This window comes from Choloepus didactylus, chromosome 3 (assembly GCF_015220235.1).
Source record: "Choloepus didactylus isolate mChoDid1 chromosome 3, mChoDid1.pri, whole genome shotgun sequence".
Taxonomy (NCBI): domain Eukaryota; kingdom Metazoa; phylum Chordata; class Mammalia; order Pilosa; family Megalonychidae; genus Choloepus; species Choloepus didactylus.
The window spans coordinates 63546800-63567553 of NC_051309.1; the positions used below are offsets into that span (position 1 = coordinate 63546800).

Below are 20754 nucleotides of genomic sequence, written 5' to 3' on the forward strand. Positions count from 1 at the left end.
GATGGTAAATAACCAGGAACTGTATGGAAAAACTGCTTCAGAGACTTCTTTAATAGGTCACAGATCATATACCAATGTGGACTGGGTGGAATGGCTGAGATCATAGCAAAAACTGTAAGTTTCCTCACCTAGGCTAGTCCATCAACCCCCTCCCCAGGAAAAGCAGACTGTCTTGGAGCTGGTCCCCCAAGTGAAAAATAAACAATCTGTGCTGGGAGCAAGGAGTGGGGCACAACCCAACACCAACTGCAGAATTAATTTAAAAATTCAGACTACTCCAAGGACAGATAAACCAGGCATGGGCACCAAAGGATCCAGGAGGAATCCATCTGGCAGAAAGTAAGTGGGGCTGACAACAACAACAACAACAACAACAACAACAAAAAATAAAAAATAAAAAAAAAATAAAAAAAAAAACAGTGTTCAGAATACTGGAAAAGGGCTGGGCTCCAAGAAGAAGGAGCATGTAGAGACAGGTACCAAAACAGACTCTAGCATCCAAAACCAGGGAGCTGGGGTCTGACTCTGAAAAGGGTTTGTTTTCATTTTTTATTTGTTTGTTTTCCTTCTTGCACTCCAACTCTTTATCTTTTTATTTTTCAATAACCCATCAGAGCTCATGATTCAGCACTGCCCAGGGCAAGGGCAGAATTAAGAATTAAAGCTGTCAGGTGAAAGATAATAGTGTGTGTGTATATATATATAGAGAGAGAGAGAGACTGAGAGAGAGTATATCTTTGAATATCCCATACCAGAGCTGGGGAAAGGCCTTGTAAAGAGTTTTCTTTCATTTTTTTGTTTTTTGGTAATAACTGTCCTAAGTAGCTCATTACAGAAAGCCTCAGATATTTGCAGTTGGCTCCTGGATCCAGGCAAAGGCAGAGCCAAGATATATCTGAAAGACAAACCAATGAGTCTAGTGGGGGAGACAATTCTTTAAATGGCATAACTTCCACAAGATGAGGGGGGTGGGACCCAGCTCAAGTGATGGCCCTCACTCAGACATCAGGGTTTGGAAAACAGAAACCAGCTTAAGTCAGCCATGCCCCTAGTAGGGACAGGGTTTGCAGAGAATTAAAGGCACCTGTGAAATCTCCTTACACTGGTGGAGAGCTGTGGGCTAACAAGCACCCCCTGTTGGACAGGAAAGGAAAAGCACAGAGTCTAAGACATCACAGGAGGGTCTGACAGACTGTGGGATCTCATTCTCAGGGAAACTTCAAACCATCTTCCTGAGACTTGGGCCTCTCTGGACTGGGAAAATCTGATTGGGGTCAATCATATCTGGTGAGACCCTCTTGCAAAGAGGTTACATGGGGCATGGTATGAACCAGAAAAAAAAGAGTTGAAAAATTCTGGTCAAACAGAAGTTAGGTTAGAGGTCTAGAATAAGTTGAACTGCACACCAAAGAACAGATAGAGGAAAAAGCCAACCAACAAGAAAACCCTAGGTAAAAGAGGGAAAACAAACTCCAGAGTAAACTAATCAAGAACATCAGATGCCAAGACAGCTAAAAATAATGAGCCATATTAGGAAACATGAAAATATGGACCAGCCTAAGGAACAAATTAACACTTCAACTGAGATACAGGAATTGAAACAACTAATTACTAATCAAGCAAATCTCTGAAGTCAATTCAAAAATCAAATCAATGAGCTGAAGGAAGATATGGCAAAAAAGATGAAGGATATACAGAAGAAATTAGGCAAACATAAGGAGGAACTTGAAAGTTTGAAAAAAAATGGCAGAACTTATGGGAATGAAAGGCACAATAGAAAAGAAGAAAAGCACAATGGAGACTTACAACACCAGATTTCAGAGGCAGAAAAAAGTATAAGTGATCTAGAAGACAGAACATCTGAAATCCCACACACAAAGGAACAGATAGGGAAAAGAATGGAAAAATAGTAGCAAGGATTTAGGAATTGAATGACAACTTAAAGTGCACAAAAATACACATTATAGGTGTCCAAGAAGGAGAAGAGAAGGGAAAAATGGCAGGAAGAATAGTAGAAGAAATAATCACTGAAAATTTTCCAACTCTTATGAAAGACATAAAATTACAGGTTCAAGAAGTACAGCATACCCCAAACAGAATAGATCCCAATAGACCTACTCCAAGACACTTACTGATCAGATTGTCCAATGTCAAAGATAGAGAGAGAATTCTGAAAGCAGCAAGAGAAAAGCAATCCAGCACATACAAGGGAAGCTCAATAAGACTATGTACAAATTTCCCCACAGAAACCAGGGAGGCAAGAATGCAGTGGTATGATATATTTAAGACACTGAAAGAGAAAAACTGCCAACCAAGAATTCTATATCTGGCAAACTCTTTCAAAAATGAGAGAGAGATTAAAATATTTTCAGAAAAATAGACACTGAGATAGAGTTTATGAATAAGAGACCTGTGCTTCAAGAAATAATAAAGGGAGTGCTACAGGCTGATTGGAAAAGACAGGGAAGAGAGGTTTGGAGAAGACTGTAGAAATGAAGATTATCAGAAAGGGAAAAAGGAGAGAGAGAAAAAAATAAGGTATGAATATAAAACCCAAAAGACAAAATTGTAGAAGAAAGTACAACCCTTACAGTAATAACACTAAATGTTAATGGATTAAACTCCCCAATAAAAAGACACAGAACCCAAGAACTAGTGTCAGAAGTTTATCAAATCCTAGAACAGAAATTAAAGTTGATTCAGCCCCATGTTCAAGCAAACAACAGTTGATGGGAAGAAGCCATTTCTCAGATGGACAAACTGCTATGAAGAAATACCGATAAAAAAGGAAAGACTGAAATAGCATGTGAAAACCCACATTGTACTGCAGTACCTTTAATTCAGCCTACTCTGCACATTGCAGATAAAGATCCAATCCCTGAAGAGCAGGAATTAGAAGCTTAGGTAGACGATAGAGATCTTGACATTGATTTCAGAAAGGATGATTTTTATCACTTGTCTCAAGAAGACAAAGAGAGACAGAAGCGGGAACAGGAAGAATCCAAGAGGGTACTCCAGGAATTAAAATCTGTACTGGGATTTAAAGCATTGGAGGCAGAAAGACAGAAGTGGAAGCAACTTCTGTTTAGTGATCATGCTGTGTTGAAATCCTTGTTTCCTATAGACCCAGTGGAACCCATAATAATTCAGAACCATCTATGAATTCAGATATGGGAAAATTTTGTAAAATGATACTAAAGAGGAAAAACAGTAAACTCTTCAAAACTGACAGTGAAATAAGTAGGACTGAGTATTCATGTGAAATCCCTCTAGATGGTAAAAATAAACACAATTCTGTAAATGAAGTCTTCATCCAAGGAGCTGAAGAAAGAGTATATTACCAATGTGAGAGCGAAGATGAATCTCAGCGGGCAGATATAGGTGGCCTGGCCACTGCCCAGCCAACCCCTAGAGACTCATTACAGCCTTCCATTAAGCAGAGGCTAGCATGGCTGCAGCTGTCGTCAGATTTTACCTTCACTGCTGGCCTTGCTGCAGAAGTGGCTGCTAGATCTCTCTCCTTTACCACCATGCAGGAACAGACTTTTGGCAATGAAGAGGAGGAAATAGAACAAATAATACAAGAAAATAAAAATGGGGTAGACAAAAAATAAGAGCTTCAAGACTAGATATTCCACCAGAAAGGGAAAATGAGTGTAAGTTTACATATATAGCTAAGATACAAATTTATAGGAAGAACCTTGGTTTTAACAACTGATCTGAAAATAGTAGTTACCTACAAATGGCAGATCTTTTAGGAAAGTAAGAGAAAGGTAAGGGCTCTCTTGAAGAATCTGCTGTTTTATTTGTGGCAAAATGCTTGATCTTGGAAATTCATTAAATACTTTTTATAAGAAATGAATTTATCATTTCTTGCCTAAATTTGCTAACATAAGGTGACTGGGATAATTTTGTTGCAAGAACAATTAATATGACTCCTTTTTACTGTATTCTTGCAGTTAATTACTGCAGCTATTAATATTTATGACAAGTTGTTTGTATGTTCTTTTGTTTTATACCAGTCATTAAAAAAAAAAAAAAGATATTGGTTCTGAATTAAAAAAATTCAATTCATACAATCAATGTGTGCTGGGGTTTGGAACTAAAAAATACTTTATTTTTTACAAAAGTACTTTCAAAAGTTAGAAAAAAAAAGACACAGACTGTCAGAATGGATTAAAAAAACAAGAACCAACTATATACTGTATGCAAAAAATTCACTTTAGACACAAGGACAAAAATAAGCTGAAAGTGAAAGGATGAAAAAAGACATTTCATGCAAACAAAACCAGAAAACAGCAGGAGTAGCTATATTAATATCAGACAAATTAGACTTCAAATATAAAACAATTAACAGAGACAAAGAAGGACATTATATACTAATAAAAGGGAAAATTCATCAGGAAAACATAACAATCAAATATTTATGCACCAAGCCAGAGTTCCCCAAAATACATGAGGCAAACACTGACAACACTGAAGGGAGAAGTAGATACCTCTACAATAATAGTTGGAGACTTCAATACACCACTTTCATCAATGGATAGAACATCTAGACAGAGGATTGATAAGGAAACAGAGATGTTGAATTGTGCAATAAATGAACTAGACTTGGCAGACATTTATAGAACACTACAGCCTACAACAGCAGGATACACATTTTTATCAAGTGCTCATAGATCATTCTCTAGGATAGACCACAGATTGAGTCACAACGCAAGTCTCAACAAATTAAAAGAAAAATAATATTATAAAAAAAAGCCTTCTTGGATCATAAAGGAATGAAGTTGGAAATCAATAAGAGGCAGAAGGTCAGAAAATTCACAAATATATGGAGGCCAAATAACACACTCTTATATAGCCAGTGGCTAAAGGAAGAAATTGCAAGAAAAGTTATTAAATACATCGAGGCAAATGAAAATGTAAACACAACATACCAAAACATGGGATGCAGCAAAGGCAGTGCTGAGAGGGAAATTTATTGCCCTAAATGCCTATATTAAAAGAGAAGAATGAAAAAAAATAAGGAATTAACTGGTTATCTAGAGGTACTAGAGAAGGGCAGCAAACTAACCCCAAAGCAAACAAAAGGAAAGAAATAACAACAGTTAGAGCAGAAATAAGTGAAATTGAGAACAGGAAAACTATAGAGAGAATCAGCAAAACCAACAGTTTGTTCTTTGAGAAAATCAATAAAATCAATGGATCATTAGCTAGGCTAACAAAAAACAAGACAGAGAGAGAGAGAGAGTGAATGCAAATAAATGTAATCAGAAATGGGGAAAGGGACATAACTACTGATACCACAGAAATAAAGGAGATAATGAGAGGATACTATGAGCAAATACATGCTAATAAACTAGACAACTTAGACAAAATGGACAATTCCTAGAAAAGAATGATCAACCAACATTGACTTGAGTAGAAATAGATGACCTAAACAAACCAGTCACAAGAGATTGTGTCCCCAAAAGGAGAAACACCCAGGTCCATGTGGTTTCATGTGTGAATTCTAACTAAGCATTCGAGAAAGAATTAATATCAATCCTTCTCAAACTCTTCAAAAAAATTGAAGCATATGGAAAGCTACTTAACTCATTCTATGAAGTGAATTTCACCCTAACACCAAAGTCAGACAAAGATACTACAAAAGAAAATAATAGACTATTTGTTTTAATGAATATAGATGCAAAAATACTCAACAAAATACTCACAAATTGAATCCAGAAGCACATTAAAAGAATTATACACCTTTACTAAGTGGAATTTATTCCCAGTATGCAAAGCTGGTTCAACACAAGAAAATCAATTAATGTAATACTTCCCATCAATAAATCAAAGCAGAAGAACCACAATACAGAAAAGGCATTTGACAAAATTCAACATCCTTTCTAAGGATACAAATGGAATGGAACTTTCTAGATATGTGAAGGCAATATATCAAAAAACCCACAGCTAACACCATACTCAAAGGGGAAAGACTGAAATCTTTCCCTCTATGATCAGGAACAAGACAGGGACACCCACCGTAACCACTGTTCTTCAACATTGTGCTGGAAGAAGTTATAGCTAGAGCAATTAGGCAAGAAAAAGAAATAAAAGGCATCCAAACTAGAGAAGAAGAAGTAAAACTTTAACTGTTTGCAGATGACATGATCCTTTATATAGAAAATCCAGGAAAATCTACAGCAAACTACTAGAGCTAATCAATGAATGCAGCAAAGTGGCAGACTACAAGAGCAAAAATCAGTAAGGTTTCTTCCCTACCCTCAACATGGTATCTGACTCCTGAGGGTATAAATCTCCCTGGCAACATGGGATATGACTCCCAGGGATGCATCTGAACCTGACACCATGGGATTGAGAACATCTTCTTGACCAAAAGGGAGATGCAAAATGAAAGGAAACAAAGTTTCAGTAGCTGAGAGATTCCAAATGGAGTCAAGAGGTCACTCTGGTGGGCCTTCTTATGCACTATATAGATAACCCTTTTTAGGTTTTAGTGCAGTGAAATAGCTAGAAATAAATACCTCAAACTATCACACTACAACCCAGGAGTCTTGACTCTTGAAGATGATTGTATAGCAATACGTCTTACAAGGGGTGACAGTGTGATTGTGAAAGCCTTGTGGATCACAGTCCTTTTATCCAGTGTATGGATGGATGAGTAGAAAAATGGGGACAAAAAACTAAATGAAAAATAGTGGGGAAGGGGAGGATGATTTGGGTGTTCTTTTTTACTTTTATTTTTTATTCCTCTTTTTCGCTTTTTCTGGTACAAGGAAAATGTTCAAAAAATAGATTGGGGTAATGAATGCACAACTATATGACAGTACTGTGAACAATTGATTGAATACTTTGGATGACTGTATGGTATGTGAATATATCTCAATAAAAATGAATTTTAAAAAACTCAGTAGTGTTACTATATACAAGTAACATGCAACAGGAGGAGGAAATCAAGAAAATTTTCCTCTACAATAGCAACCAAAAATATTGTGTATTTAGGAATAAACTTAACCAAGGCCACAAAAGACCTATACAGAGAAAACTAAAAGGAATTAAAAAGGACCTAAAAAGTGGAAGAACATACCATGTTCATGGATTGGAAGACTAAATATAGTTAAGATGTCAATTCTACCTAAACTGGTTTACAGATTGAATGCATACCAATTAAAATCCCAACAACTTACCTTGCAGAAATAGAAAAACAAATAACCAAATTTATTTGGAAGGGCAGGGTGCCCTAAATAGCCAAAAAATATCTTGAGAAAGAGGAAAATAGGGAGAGGTCTCACACTACCTGACTTTAAAGCATAGTACAAAGCTTCAGAGGTCAAAACAGCATGATATTGGCATAAAGATAGATATACTGACCAATGAAAATGAATTTGAGTGTTCAGAAATAGACCCTCTCATCTATGAAAGACTGATCTTTGATAAGGCATTCAAGCCAAAGCAACTGGGACAGAGCAGCCTCTTCAATAAGTGATGTTTGGAGAACTAGATATCCATATCCAAAAGAATCAAAGAGGACTCCTCTCTCACACTGTATACAAAAATTAACTCAAAATGGATCAAAGGCCTAAACATTAGCACTAAGACTATAAGACTTTCAGAAGAAAATATGGGGAAATATCTTAAAGATCTTGTGACAGGAAGTGGTTTCCTAGACCTCACACCCAAAGCATGAGCAACCGAAGAACAAATAGACAAATGGGATCCCCTTAAAATTAAACTTTTTTACATCAAAGGACTTTGTCAGAAAAGTAAAAAGTCTGCCTACACAATCAGAGACAATGTTTGGAAACCACATATCAGATAAGGGTTTAATATCCAGAATATATTAAGAGATCCTACAACTCAACAACAGAAGGGCAAACAACCCAATTAAAAAGTAGGCAAAAGACATGGGCAGACACTTTTCTGAATAGGAAATACAAGTGTCTCAAAAACACGTGAAAAGATGCTCAACTTTACTAGTTATCAGGGAAATGCAAAGTGAAACCCACAATGAGATATCATCTCATACCTATTAGAATGGCCATTGTGAATAAAACAGAAAATTACAAGTGCTGGAGAAGATGTGGAGAAAGAGGCACACTTATTTACCATTGGTAGGAATGTAGAATGGTGCAGCACACTGGAAGCTCTGGAAGGCAGTGCAGTGGTTCCTCAGGAAACTAAGTATAGAATTGCCATATGGTCCAGCAATTCCATCACTAGGTGTACACTCAGAGGAACTGAAAGCTAAGACATGAATGGACACTTGTAAACTGATGTTTATAGCAGCATTATTCACAACTGCTAAGACATGGAAATAGCCCAAATGTCCATCAACAGATGAGTGGATAAACAAATAGTATTATATACACATGATGGAATATTATGCAGCTATAAGACAGAACAAAGTCACAAAACATACAATAATGTGGATGAACTTTGAGGATGTTATTTTGAGTGAAGTTAGCCAGAAACAAAAGGACGAATATTATATATTCTCACTAATGTGAACTAACATTAATAATATTGTATGTTCTCACTAATATGAAATAACTTTGAAAGTCAAAAACTGAGAACACAGGTTATCAGAAAATAGAAAGAGGGTAGAGATCAGGTATTTGATGCTGAATGAGTATAGAATGTTCAACAGAGTTGATTGTATAGATCCAGAAATGGATAGCATAACGTGTGATGGTAGCACAATATTTTAAGTACACTGAAAAAAATGCTTATAAGTAAAGCTGAAAGAGGAGAGCTAGGGGCAAGTATGACACCAGAAGTAAAGATAGATGATAAAGATGGGGATTGTATAATTTGTGTGATGGCTTAGTTCATGTGTCAGCTTGGCCAAGTAATGGCACCCAGTTGTCTAGTCAAGCAAGCACTGGTGTAACCATTACTGCAAGGACATTTGTGGCTGGTTAATAAACCAGAAGGCTGGTTTATTAAATCATCAGTCAATTGGCTGGAGCTGTGACTGATTACATCAACGAAGGGCATGTCTTCCACAATGAGAGAATGCAATCAGCTGGATTTAATCCAATCAACTGAAGACTTTCAAGTGAGACAGAGGACCTTCACTTCTTCTTTGCCTAACCAGCAAAGCGTTTCCTGAGGAGTTCATCAAACACACTCATCAAAGTTGCCAGTTCACTGCCTGAGGAGTTCACCAAACATCTTCATTGGAGTTGCCAGTTCACTGGCTGCCCTATGGAATTTGGACTCATGCATACCCACAGTTGCATGAGACACTTTTATAAAATCTTATATTTATAGATATCTCTTGTTGATTCTGTTTCCCTAGAGAACCCTAACTAATACACTTAGTGAATCCTGGAGTGGTCAGTGATGGTGACTAAATGTACAAATATAAAAATGTTGTTACATTTGGAAGAACAAATGACAGTCAACATTGCGTGGTGTTGAAAAAGGGATGGTACTGAGAAAAAATATAATCAAAACAAACTGGAGTCTATGGTTAACAGTAACATTGTAATATGCTTCTATTAAATGTAACAAAGGCAATATACCAAAGCTAAATGTCTATGAGAGGAGGGTATAAGAGAGTTGTATGGGATTCTTGGTAGTGATGTTGTTGTCTCCTTAATGTTATATTGTGCTGTATGGTACTATTATTTTTTTATATTTTTTATTATTCTTTAAAAATTTTTTTGAAGTAATGAACATGTTCAACTGACTGTGGTGGTGAATTCACAGCTATATGATGATACTGTGAACAATTGTAGACTCTAGATGATTGTATGGTATGTAAATATATCTCTATAAAATTGCAGGGAAAAATATAAACAGAGAGATACAAGTGCTGGAGAAAGCATGGAGAGGGGGATGTACCTATTTACTGTTGGTGGAGAAGTAGAATGGTATAGCCTATCTGGAGAACAGTGTGATGCTTCCACAAGAAGCTAAGTATGTGGATGTCATAAGGTCCTGCAACCTCATTATGGGGTGTTCTAGTTTGCTAATGCTGCTGTAATGCAAAACACCAGAAATGGATCAGCTTTTATAAAGGGGGTTTATTTGGTTACACAGTTACAGTCTTAAGGCCATTAAGTGTCCAAGGTAAGTCATCAACAATCGGGTACCTTCACTGGAGGATGGCCAATGGTGTCCGGAAAACCTCTGCTAGCTGGGAAGGTACGTGGCTGGCATCTGCTCCAGAGTTCTGGTTTCAAAATGGTTTTCTCCAAGGACATTCCTCTCTAGGCTGCATTTCCTCAAACATGTCACTCTTAGTTGCTCTTGGGGTGTTTGTCCTCTCTTAGCTTCTCCGGAGCAAGAGTCTGCTTTCAACAGCCATCTTCAAACTGTCTCTCATCTGCAGCTACTCTCTCAGATTCTATGCATTCTTCAAAGCGTCCCTCTTGGCTGTACTGGCCCGCCCCTTCTGTCTGATTCCACACAGTGCTCCAGTAATTCAATTCAGACCCACCCCAAATGGATGGGCCAACACCCCCATGGAGACTATCCAACCAGAGCCACCACCCACAGCTGGGTGGGGCACATCCCCACAGAAACACTCAACGAACCACAATCCAATCAACACTGATACGTCTGCCCACACAAGATTACATCAAAGACAATGGCACTTTCTGGGGGACGTAATACATACATACCATCACATGGGGTATACACTTGGAAGATCTGAGAGCAAGAACACAAATGGACATTTTCACACTGGTGTTTATGACAGCAGTACTCACAATTTGCAATGGATGGAGGTGGCCTAAGCATACATCAACTGATGAACAGAATGTTGAACTGTAGTGTATGCATACAATAGAATAATGAGCAGCTGTGGGAAGGAATGAAGCTGTAAGACACACCACTAGGTGAACAGATCTTGAAGACAGCATTTTGAGTGAAGTATGCCAGAAACAAAAGGAAAAACAATATAATGACTCACTAATATGGACAAACTATAATGGGTAAACTCTGAGAATTGAATCTTAGAGCAAGCTTATCAGTGGAATGCTTATGGTCATGGTCCCTAGACTGTAAGCTTCTACAGCAGTCATTTCTATTACTGAGTTGTAACGATTATCTCTAAATTCTGAGATGCTGATTATCACTTTGTATATAACCTGGTCAGTCTATGGAACTTTGGGTATCTCTGTGATACCTGAAACTCAGAGCTAGAGCTTGGCAGCTATGAATGTCAATATTACCTAATACAGCAACTGTTAAAAAAGCTGAGAAAGAATTCAGCCCTCAATTAGAGATATGAGTTAAGCCAATCTGCTTAGGACAAAGGCAAATTGGTCCAAAGGGTAAAGGATGATATTGACTGTGTTTTGAAACTTTGACTTCTGTGTGAGAACAAGGGAAGAGATGTTTATTTGGTGCAGGTTCTATATTTTATGCAGCACACTAAATAATTTAACTTGTATGATTGGTTTATTTAAACACCATAATACATGGAACTTTGAAAAGGAAGTGAAATCTGGTAGGTTTGTTCAGGTTAATGTGAACTTCCAATACATCCCAAAGTAATTTGGGCACAGAATGAGGATATATTTGCAGTACCCCTTGGGGAACTGGGGAAGAATGGGGAAATATTCAACTTCACTACCTGGGTTGTTGTTGATGTTCTCACAAACATTGAGGACTAACAATTTGGTAGGATGAGCCCTCCATCTTGGGGGCATTCCCTTGTGAAGCTTGTTGCTGCAAAGAAGAGGCTGAGCCTACTTATAATTGTGCCTAAGAGTCTCCAACAGAGAACTTCTTTGTTGCTCAGATGTGGCCCCCTTTCTTTGTCTCTCTCTCTCTCTCTCTGCCCATGTGGAAGGTGAATTCATTGCCCTCCACCCTACATGGGACATGACTCCCAGGGCTAGAAATCTCCTTGGCAACATAGGACCTGTCTCTCAGGGATAAGTCTGGACCTGGCATCATGAGATTGAGAAAATCTTGAACAAAAAGGGGAAGTGAAATAAAACAAAATAAGTTTCAGTGGCTGAGAGATTTCAGATGGAGTTGAGAGGTCACTCTGGAGGGCACTCTTATGTGCTATATAGATATCCCTCTTTAGTTTTTAGTGTATTGGAATAGTTAGAAGGAAATACCTGAAACTAGCCTTGATTCTTGAAGGTGATTGCATAACTATGTAGTTTACATGGTGTCACTGTGTGATTGTGAAAATCTCATGGCTCACACTTCATTTGTCCAGTATATATACAGATGAGTAAAAATATGGGGACAAAAACTAAAGAAAAATAGGGTGGGAGGGTATAATGCTTTGGGTGTTCCTTTTTACTTTTCCTTTTTTTTTTTTTTTTTTTTTGACTAAGGAAAATGTTCAAAAGTTGATTCTGGTATAAAAACAATGTAGGCATCAGTGCTTTACTAGTCACATTTTAAAAGTCACTCCAAAGCAAAGTGTATTTCCCACTTCCAATCCCTCTGAGTACTATACCTACTCAGCCTCCTAGTGCATTCATTCACATGAGACAGAATTTCTACACACTCAGTTGATGACTTTTGTGCTTCTGAAAATATAATATAGAAGAGTAGGTGTTATATCTGAATTGCAGCTGAGGATTAGAAACATGAGTGGGCAACCTAGGAGAAGTCAGGAGTACAGGATCTGTGCGGGACACTGATTACGTGCTTCAACTTGGCGGGCCTGGGCTGGGGGACCGGATCCACCCCTGGGGAGGGTAGTGGGCACGGGCGACAGCGCCCTCTACAGCCCCCCGGGCCTGGGAAAGTGAGGCCGGAGGCAGGCCCCATTTCCTCACCCAAATTACCAATGTTAGGGGAGGCTTGCCGGAGGGAACCGCCTTTTCCCCACCCTCTTATCTTGCCCGGACACTCCCCGTTGCCAGCGCAACTCCCATCACCACCGGTGCGCATACATTGTTGCCGGACACCGTTACGGGAGCAACTTTCGCCCCTTTTCAATCAACCTCCGCGCTCTCTCAGAACCAATCCAAGCCTTTAACCCCTACAGCTACCCCGCCCTCTAAACCGCCCGATATAAGCTTGTACTCTCCCCTAATAAACTCTCTCTCTCTTGGTTTTCTTCATCCTAAAAGAAACGTGTCCCGCCTGTTCCTTTCTCGCCGCCCTCCATACTTTGCACGCCTCCCGCCGGGGACCTGGCCAAGTCCCCCGCCCCGCCCTCGCCTCCGGGAAAGAGCCCCCGCCGCCGGTACCCTCGGAGCAATCCTGGGAGCCTAGGATTTAGCAACCGGCCGCCACCCTCCCCCAGACGAGTCAACTGCGACCGCAGATCTGTAGAATCTTCTTGGTCTGGTAGATAACATGGGAGTGCAATGGTGCAATGAGAATAATATATTTAGTGCCTTCCGCTGCACACTGCATACTCTTTTGGTTTTGTCAAAACAGTCATTCTTCATTTACCTTATGTAACTAGTGTTTATCCTCCCACTAAGAAAATTTGTCTTGAAAGTGAAACATTACCCCATTAGACAATTACTGGGTTGATGAGAAAGTCAGCTAAAAGATAAGAGACAATGTATTATGTTAACAGAACCCACTGAAATTGCCACCACAAGGTATTCCTCTTCCCTTCCCTGAAAAAAGTGTTTAATCTGATTTAGTGCAGCTTAATCTCCTTTTGGGAATATGGAAATATGGGAAGATGAAATAAGCAAGACCTAACAATGCCAGGGAGGAAAAGAAGAGAAAAGATTTTAGTACTTCAATTTTTCTTCTTCTCTGGTTATTTCAATGTTATCTGTGAATTTTGTTGGCCATATTGAACTGATCTTGCATCTAGTCGCTATAAACCTATAAAAGGAAATCATAGACAACAGCTAAGAAATGATTCAGGACCTGCTCCTCTGACCAAGCCCACACTTTAAAATTCTGACCTGTTTGAGTTTATTATATGCTCCTGGTTCAAAATTCTTTATTCCATATCTTAACTTCAAAACCCTCCTCTGCATATCCCTTTCAAACCTCACCCTCACTGCTTTCAGTTTTTCTAATGAACTGTAATGTTTTAGGTGTTGATAATCCTCTATTGCTTTGGGCTTTATTTGTGGGCTGGAAAGGGTTAACTCATCAGGACTGAGTTGCTCAAACCTTGCACATTCCAAAGAAAGTCCTGTCTTCAGAACTGGTCTTTAGACCAGCTCCTAGGGAGATAAACTCTGTGCCATGGTATATTCTGCTTGATATAAGTGTTTTAGGGGCGTGATGACATCAACCTGCTGACATAAGACATCTCCTGGAAAAGTGTCCCCTAAGGATCAATAAACGAAAGGACAACTCCAACTTGATCAGAACTGTAGAGGACAATAGATACTGGAGAAGGACTCCACAAATGCAGAATTGAAGAAAAGGACAAGTAATCTCCAAGATCAGGTAGGAAATTTTAGTCCCAGTCCCATCAGTCTGGAACCCTCCCCCTCACTCAGTCCTGCACAGCTTGAGAATCATTCAGAGGCAGCATGGCCCAGGTACCTCCTGCTGTGGATGGAGATTATGGATCCACTCACAGCAGAAAGTTAGATCCCCATGCATATCCTGGGACAAGGACACAAGTTAAAAGAGACCCAGGGCAGAGCACAAGTCACGAGGCATGTTGCATACAAAAGGGCCCCCAGGGGAAAAAATAAAAAGAAAGACCACAGCAAAATTGTTGGCAAGAGCTGTGCACACTCAATCCAGTTTCGGTTAATTGGACCACCTAAATGCAAAATGGACTTTTCTGGATTGATCCACCTCTGTGGATTGAGCCCTTCTCACGCCCCATGACAGGATACCCTAAAGGGGAAGAAACAAGAGGCAGAAGCATCTTATAGAAAAAAGGGGGGGGGGAGAAGGGTAAGAACTGAACTTCTGTAATACAGTACAGTTTCCAGAACTGAAAAGTATAAGTAAAAGGGAGCACTGAGTGGGGAAGAGAATTTAAATTAATACTAGGAGATAGGAAGAAAATTCTGCACAAAAACAAACAGAACAGGCCAAGATTCCTGGAGAAGGAACAGAGGAAAGGAAGCCTTCTCCTGGACATGAAACAATTGCACAAAAAGTGCAAGCTTAAAAATTATACCACATATCCTGGTAAGAAACAGGAAGAAAAGCTAAGAAAATATGGACAGTTCAACATGGGCAACTCTAAATGTTCAGAATGACTTGGACCAAGCATCAAAGAAGAGCCTTGACATGGAGGTCAATCAATAATAAAACCCTAGACAAGAGGGAGAAAAGGACCTTCATAATTAATTCATCAAGATGATCAGACGCCTAGCCGTGAGCAAACAAATACAAGCATACTAAGAAAAAAGAAGTGGCTCAATCAAGGGAACAAATTAACACTTCAGATAAGACACAGAATTTTGAACAACTTAACAGAGAAGTTCAAACAAATCTAAGTCAATTGAGGGAGATGAAAAAAAATATAGATATAGAGTTAAAGGATACTAAGAAGACAAGGAGTGACCAACCATAAAGAAGAATTTGGAAGTGTAAAAAGAAACTTAACATAAATTATGGGGATGAAAGTTACAATGATGGAGATTAAAAATAACCTAGCAGACTCACCCTCACCAAGATGGAAGTCTTTGACTCAGGTGAGGGTCTGGGCTTTAGGGCATAGTATTTAGTTTCACAATATTTGGGAAACTATTTGAAGAGGATTATTCCAGTGTGCCAAATAGTCAACATGGAAAAGAGAAGTTAAAGACTAAAACTTTGGAGCCACCTGCTACTAGACAATTCACCAATTTGAGTAGAGTTAGAAAGGAGGGTGGAAATCGCTGCCCCAATTCTCTTCTTTAGATGCTTCATTTCACACCTGAATTCACAGAAGCTTTATTTTCTCTGGATCCAGAAGAGCTTGGTTCCTAGGAGGACAAGTAAAAAATAAATGCAAAGGTTCAAATCATACCTTTACAGCTGAAGCAGTTGTTTTCTCAGCTTCTATTAGATCAGGAAGCTGCATCCAAAACAGACCTCACTGACAGTTTTGCATGGATCAGCAATGAGGAAATGAGACAACATGATGTGAAAGAAGTGAATTGAATTATCTTCAGTGCTTTGGAAACTTTTTAAGTTGGAAACCCTGGCCATGACCTCATTAATCTTCTGTATCATGAAACAATTGTTAAACAGATTGTTTGTAAAGAGTGTGGGAATATCAGTGAAAAAACAGGTGAATATGAAAGAGTATTTTAGTAATAAGCTATATTGCAAAATATAATTCATGTAATTAAATGTATAATCAATAATACCACATGAGGATTAAAGTATTTATTAATAGAAACACTTTTATTATTTTTTTTACTCTCACTCCACTTGTCATCAGTTTATAATTCAGAGTTCTTCATATAAACTAAAAGAAACAAATACCTCAAATCTGTACTTTAGTCTTTTGTCCAGTACCCTAATATTTCAAAAATAAGATATGGGGATGATGTACAAATAAAAGACTGGCCTCATGAGAGAAATCAATGTCACCATGGTTGAGTGGTTGGAATATTATAAAGAAAATAAGTTAGGGAAGTATCAAAAATAGAGACTACTGAGGAATGTTTAAACTGAAAAACTTCTATAATTAAATATTGGATTCAGTTTGTTACTGTCCTTTGAAACTTTCATTTGTATGTATATTCTTATGTGAGTTATTATAATGCTGTTTTAACCAGTTTATGCTCCAATTCTTTGTAATGATACAGATTACCCATTTGATCTCATTGGAATTAGAAATTGGAAGTACACTTGTGTAAATATAATAATCACTGCACTACAAACCTTATATAGCAGATTAGGTAATTATGTAGTAGCCATTGTTTAATACAAATCTACTTTTGTTATGGCAAGAGTTATACAAAGTTTCTGTATTCAACTGTATCAATGAAACATTGCAAAAATACACTAGAGGCATGCAACAGCAGATGTGAACAAGCAGAAGAAAGAATCAGCAAACTAGAAAACAGGAAAATCGAAATCATACAGATAGAGAAAAGAATAGAACAAATTAAATAGTGTCTCATGAATTTGAGTGACAACATGAATTGCAGAAACATACATGTCATGGGTGTCCCAGAAGAAGAGAAGGGAAAGGAGCAGAAAGAATATATGAGGAAATAATGGCTGAAAACTTCCCAACTCCTATGAAATACATAAATATAAGTGTCCTAGAAGTACAACATACTACAGACAGAATAAATCCCAATAGACCTACTCCAGGACATATGCTAATCAGAATGGAAAATGCAAAAGATGAAGAGAGAATTCTGAAAGCAGCAAGAGAAAAGTTATTCATCATATACAAGGGATCCTCAATAAGACCAAATGCCAATTTCTCATCAGAAACCATGAGGGCAAGTAGGCAGTATTATGATATATTTAAGGTACTGAGACAGAAAAACTATCAGCTGAAAATTCTTTATCTGGCCAAACTGTACTTCAAAAATGAGGGGAGAGTTTAAAATACTCACAGATAAAGAGAAACTGAGAGACTTTGTCAACAAAAGACCTGACCTACAAGAATTACTAAGGGAAGTTCTGCAGGTTGAAAAGAAAAGACAGAAGAGACTGGGCTTGGAATAGTGTGAAGAAATAAAGACCTTCAGCAAGGTCAACCCAAAGGGTAAATGCAAAATCCAATGCTACTACAACCTCAATAAACAATTCTACTCTAATTCTTATAAGAGACAGAATACAACTGAACAAGAAAAAGGCATACTTTCTGGTAATATACATACAAAATATAAACAGGTAATGTGGGACAAAAATAACATAAAGAAGGAAAACAGGGATATGGAGCAGAGAACATGTATGCTATTGATGCTAAGTTGGTATTCTTTTCAAATTAGTAGCTTACAGATGAAGTTTGTATAGTACAAACCCTAGAATGGTAAAAAAAGAAAATATTTACAAAATATATAGGAACTGTAATGAGAAAGGGATCAGTCAGATGCATAACAAAATTCAACTATACAGAAAGGACATTGCAATAAAGGAAAAGACAAACAAAAAATGACATTAAAAAACCAAAGGACAAAATGGTTGAAGTACTGCCTTTACAGTAATCACACAATGTTAATGGATTAAACTCCACAATCAAAATGCACATATTGGTAGAATGGATTTAAAAAGCATGATCTAACTATACATCAATTACAAGAGACTCACCTAAGACCCAAAGATACAAATAGGTTGAAAGTGAAAGGATGGAAAAAGATATTCCATGCAAATAGTAACCAAAATAGAGCAAGAATATCCCTACTAATATCAGAAAAAAATAAACTTTAAGTCAAAAGCTATTATAAGAAACAAAGGAGAACACTACTATATATATTAGTAAAAGTGGCAATCCATCAAGAAAAAATAACATTCATAAATATTTATCAACCTAACCCTGGTGTCCCAAAACACATAAGGCAAACAGTGGTAAAACTAAAGAAAGAAATAAACACCTCTACAACAATAGTTTGAGACTTAAATACACCCTTCTTATCAACAGGTAGAACATCTAGACAAAAGACAAATAAGGAAACATATGAATAATATGATATATGAGCTAGACCTAACAGATATATACTGAACATTTTACCCTAAAACAGCAGGATACACATTATTTTCAAGTGCACATGAGCTGTTATTCAGGAAAGACCACATTTTGTGTCACGAAACAAATATCAATAAACTTTAAAAGATTGAAATTATACAAAGCATCTTCTTTGACCATAATGAGTGGAGCTAGAAATAAATAACTGGCAGAGAACTGGAAAATCCACAAATATATGAAAGTTCAATAACAATCTCTTAAACAATTAGTGGAGCAAAGAAGAAATTACAAGGCAAATAGGTAACTATCTTGAGATGAATGAAAACAAGCATGAATCACATCAAAAATTATGGGATGCAGCAAAGCCAGTGCTGAGAGGGAAATTTATAGCCCTAAATGCTTACATTTAAAAAAGGAAACAGAGCTAAAATAAAAGACCTAACTACACCCTGGATGAACTAGGAAAAGAATATCAAACTAAATCCAAAGCAAGTAGAAGGAAAGAAATAACAAATATTACAGCTGAAATAAATGAAATAAAGAAAAAAAATCAACTTAGAGCATTAAGAAAGCTGAAAAAGATCCTTTGAGAAGAGCAATAAAATTCATCAACCCTTACCTCCACTGACAAAAAAAGAGAGAAGATTCAAACAAATAAGATCCGAAATGAGTGGGGGGGGCACTAATAATGATCCCACAGAAATAAAAATGATCATAAGAATATACTTTAAACAATTGTGTACTGACAAATTAGACAAGCTGGATGAAATGTAAAAATTCTTAGAAACACAGGAACCACCTACATTGATGCCAGAAAAAAATAGAAGATCCAAAAAACCAATTACAAAGAGGTTGAATCAGTCATTAAAAAACCTCCCAACAAAGGAAAGTCCAGGACCAGATGGCATCAAAGGCAGATTTTGCCAATCATTCTAAGAAGAATTAATACCAATCCTGCTCAAATGCTTCCAAAAAGTTGAACAGGAAGGAACACTGCCCAACTCATTTCATGAGGCTAACAACACCCTCACACCAAGCCCGAAAAACATACTACAAGAAAGTTAGAGACCAATCTCTCATGACTATAGGTGCAAAAATCCTCAACAAAATACTGGCAAATTGAATGCAACAGCATACACCAAGTTTAAGTGGGTTTTATTCAGTTATGCAATGGTGTTTTAGCATAAGAAGATCAGTTAATATACTACACTAAATTTAAAAACAAAGGGGAAAAAAAAACACATGATCTTCTCAATTGACAAAGAAAAGGTAATTTGACAAAATCCAGAATCATTCCTTGAAAAAAAAATACTTTGAAAACTAGGAATTGAAGAAAAATCCCTCAACACGATAAAGAGCATATCTGGAAATCCCATAGAAAACATCATACTAAATGGTGAAGGACTGAAAGTTTTCCCTTTAAGATATGGAACTAGACAAAGATGCCTACTGTCACCACTATTATTCAAAATTGTGCTAGAAGTTCTTGCTAGAGCACTTAAGTAAGAAAAAGAAATAAAAGACTTTCAAATTGGAAAGGAAGAAGGAAAACTTTCACTATTTGCAGATGACAGTATCCTATATGTGGAAAGTCCCAAAAAATCTACAACAAAGCACTAGAGCTAATAAATGAATTAAGCAATGTGATGGGGTAAAAGATCAAAAGGCTAAAATCAGCAGTGTTTCTGTATACTAGTAATGAGCAATCTGAGGAGGAAATCCAGAAAAAAATTCCATTTAAAATAGGTAGTAAAAGAATCAAATATCTAGGAATAAATTTCACTGAGGATGTAAAGGACTTAGACACAGAAGACTACAAAACTTTGCTATAAGAAATTGAAGATGTAAATAAATGAAAGGGCATTCCATGCGCATGAACTGGAAGACTAAAGATTGTTAAGATGTCAGTTCTACCCAATAGGATTTACAGATTCAACTGTAGCCCAATCAACATTCCAATAATCTCTGCAGAAATTGAAAAGCCAATCTTAAAATTTATTTGAAAGGGTAAGGGGTTCCAAGTAGCCAAGAACATCTTAAAAGACAAGGATGAAGTTGGAGGACACACACTTCTTTACTTTAAAGCTTACTACAATGCTACAGCAGTCAAAACATCATGGTACTGGCACAAGGATCAATGTATGGACCAATGGAATCAAATTGAGACTTCAGAAATAGACCTTCACATCTATGGCCAATTGATTTTTTTTTAATTCAATTTTACTGTGATATATTCACATACC

At 37.4% G+C, this 20754-nt stretch overlaps 2 pseudogenes; both read left to right on the plus strand.

Moving 5' to 3' along the window:
* The first annotated feature begins 298 nt into the window (after positions 1–298).
* Positions 299–3614, plus strand: LOC119530270 (annotated as a pseudogene).
* Positions 3615–15550: 11936 nt separating this feature from the next.
* On the plus strand, positions 15551–16173 carry LOC119530271 (annotated as a pseudogene).
* The last annotated feature ends 4581 nt before the right edge of the window (positions 16174–20754 follow it).